We start from the raw sequence: 3,845 nt of genomic DNA on the forward strand, positions 1-3,845 counted from the left end.
TCTGCAACTTTGTTCACAGCTTTTTATCACACCATGGCATCATTACGTCAGAAGATCATCGTACGTCCCAAATGGCACCCCATTCCCTTTACAGTGCACTACTTTTGGCCAGGGCCCATAGGGCTTTGGTCAAAAATAGTGCACTATATAGGAAATGGAGTGCCATTTGGGATACACATTGCTACGAATTCTATTTCACATGGGAAATTAATGATATTGTCCGGTAATGAATAAGGTCATTAGTTTGCAATTAGATCCCATGGGTCAATTGGGAAAATGTCAGATCTCTCTCTTTCCACATATTTCAAAAGGGCAAATGAAACCAACATTAGAAGATTACTTAGCATTTTAACAATCAGTTACCCATGCGTGTTCTTTCACAATATTCCTGTAATACCTTTTCATATATGTTCAAAGTAAGACGTACAGTTACAGTAAGTTACTTAAACTTTAAAGTAATATTACTATTCAAATTATATAACATGTAACTGCGTCAGAAATGTATATCTAGGCAGCCCACATTCATTGTTAGATTTTATTTCAAGGCGTCTTCATTTCTCTTATGCCAACATCCTAAACATAACGGTTATTGACACCATATAAAAATATCAGAAATACCTTTACAAAAACAACTCCATTATCAGAAGAAAAAAAACAGTCTTAAAAGTGGAAAAAAAAGTAATTATTTACATGGCCTATTATTATAAAAACATGTATTTTATACTTTATACAGAAATTAAATCTACACTTCATGCTTCTAGCAAAAAAGTATTGATGCTGTTTAACAAGAGGGTTGGTTGGCTTTTAATTCTGCAAGCTTACCTCTTAGCAGCATAAAAATAATTACAGCAAATGTATTTCCCCCAATTTAACATCGAATATATTTTCCCTCAAATGGCACCCTATTCCCTATAAAGTGCACTATTTTTGAACAAAAGTAGTGCACTATATAGGGAATAGTGTGGCATTTGGGACGGCCATCTAGGGAATAGTGTGGCATTTGGGACGGCCATCTCTACTCCTATTATATAGTGAACGTCAGGGTCTGATTATTACATACATCACTGAACAAGTAAAGCTGCTCTTAGAAAGGTCACAAGGACTGCAGATTCAATGACCTATCCATCCTACAGGGACCTATTAGGATATTGCTTATTAAGTTGACGTTGAGATTTGTTGTCTGCGGTGCACGCAGTGGTTAGTGTAGCAAACAGTGTGCCATACAAAAACGGATGAAATGTCCCTTAACCTTTAAGGCTTAAATTCACTACGACCGAGAACTTTCCTTGCATCAAACACGAAGATATGGCAGACAGGGCCTACTCTACTCCAATATGGAGACAGGGCCTCTGAACCAGTCATATACACTCAACAGTACAGTATAGTACTATGAACACAAAACAGCATCAGCACTATCAGATGTCTGTCTACAGATCATCTTGCTCTGATGGTAGAGATATACTCTAAAACCAGAACATACTGGACACCCTTAAAATGTAGAGTTCCTGGTAGCTTAATATTATGCGAAATTCACTGCATCTCCTCTTTAAAATAAGGGAAAGAAAAGCAACAGATCTGGGCCCGTTTTTAAGCGTCAGATCCTTGTAAGCTTATTCCTTACGATCTAAAAGGCTAAACTGATTCTAGATACACTACGTGACCAAAATGACAAACAGACCTTAACCCTTATAAGTATGCATATACATGCTCTCCTACATACACAAACATACCCTCATACACTACATGACCAAAAGTATGTGGACACCTGCTCATCGAACATCTCATTCCAAAATCATGGCCAGTAATATGGAGTTGGTCCCCACTTTGCTGCATTAACAGCCTCCACTCTTCTGAGAAGGCTTTATTTTTTTATATATATATATATTTTTTTTAATGTAACCTTTATTTAACGAGGCAAGTCAGTTAAGAACAAATTCTTATTTACAATGACGGCCTACCCCGGACAACGCTGGGCCAATTGTGAGCCGCCCTATGGGGCTTCCAACCACGGTCGGATGTGACGCCTCTTGCACGGAGTTGCAGTGCCTTAGACCGCTGCGCCACTCAGGAGCCGAACTAGATATTGGAACATTGCTGCAGGGACTTTCTTTCAATCAGCCACGAGCATTAGTGAGGTCGGGCACTGATGTTACGCGATTAGGCCTGGCTCGCAGTCGGCGTTCCAATTCATCCCAAAGGTGTTCGATGGGGTTGAGGTCAAGGCTCTGTGCAGGCTAGTAAAGTTCTTCCACACCAATCGACAAACCATTTCTGTATGGACCTTGCTTTGTGCACAAGGGCATTGTCATGCTGAAACAGGAAAGGGCCTTCCCCAAACTGTTGCCACAAAGTTGGAAGCACAGAAGAATGTCATTGTATGCTGTAGCGATAAGATTTACCTTGACTGGAACTAAGGGGCCTAGCCCGAACCATGAAAAACAACCCCAGACTACTATTCCTCCTCCACCAAACTACGCATTGGGGCAGGTAGCCTTCTCCTGGCATCCGCCAAACACAGATTAGTCCACAGGTGTCAAACTCATTCCACGGAGGGCCGAGTGTCTGCGGGTTTTCGCTCCTCCCTTGTACTTGATTGATGAATTAACATCACTAATTAGTTAGGAACTCCCCACACCTGGTTGTCTAGGGCTTTATTGAAAGGAAAAACCAAAAACCTGCAGACACTCGGCCCTCCGTGGAATGAGTTTGACACCCCTGGATTAGTCCGTCGGACTGCCAGATGGTGAAGCATGATTCATCACTCCAGAGAACGCGTTTCCACTGCTGCAGTCAAATTGCGGCGAGCTTTACACCCCTCCAGCCGACGCTTGGCATTGCGCATGGTGATCTTTGGTTGGGGTGCGGCTGCTCCGCCATGGAAACTAATTTTATGAAGCTCCCAACGAACAGTTATTGTGCTGACGTTGCTTTCAGACGCAGTTTGGAACTCAGTAGTGAGTGTTGTAGCCGAGGACTGATTATTTTTACGCGCAACGCGCTTCAGCGGTCCTGTTTTGATCTTGTGTGGCCTACCACTTCGTAGCTGAGCCATTGTTGCTCCTAGACGTTACCACTTCACAACAACAGCACTTAGTTGACTGGGGCAGCTCTAGCAGGGCAGAAATTTGACAAACTGACTTGTTGGAAAGGTGGCATCCTATGACAGTGCCACGTTGAAAGTCACTGAGCTCTTAAGGCCATTCTACTGCCAATGTTTGTCTATGGAGATTGCATGGCTGTGTGCTCGATTTTATACACTTGTCACCAACTGGTGTGGCTGAAATAGCAGAATCCACTAATTTGAAGAGAAAAACATGACTCCTGACTGTCAGAACAGTGTCATGTCAGTCTTTGCATTTCAAGTCAATATACTGTATATATCGATACAAACAAACATCTTTGGATATCCGATAGGCACGTTAGGTAGTGCCGCTTATAAAACAAAACAAATGTGCAGAAAACATAAATAAAAACTGTTTTTTTTACAAGGATCTCAAAGGCCCTGTGTTTTAGATATATTTACACACTATGAGGTTGGATTAACACTGTGAAATTGTGAAAATTCTGATCATGCGCTTTTAGTGTAAGTGGTTTGAAAATAAATTTCTACCCATTTTGGTGGGATGGGGTTTTGGCCTGCCTGGTGACGTCACCAGGCAATAAATAAGTTAATACACCAATAACCTCTCGTTTTCCGTTTTCCTCTAGCAAATTTGCATAAGAAATTGATCTTTGCTAAGAAACTATTTTTGACCATGTTAACTGAAAACAATCATTGTAAGCTACTTAATTGTTACCAAGAAATGATTTGACAGAGATAAAAACGGCTACATTGTACCTTTAAA

The sequence above is a fragment of the Salvelinus namaycush genome, chromosome 15 (assembly GCF_016432855.1).
Source record: "Salvelinus namaycush isolate Seneca chromosome 15, SaNama_1.0, whole genome shotgun sequence".
Taxonomy (NCBI): Eukaryota; Metazoa; Chordata; class Actinopteri; order Salmoniformes; family Salmonidae; genus Salvelinus; species Salvelinus namaycush.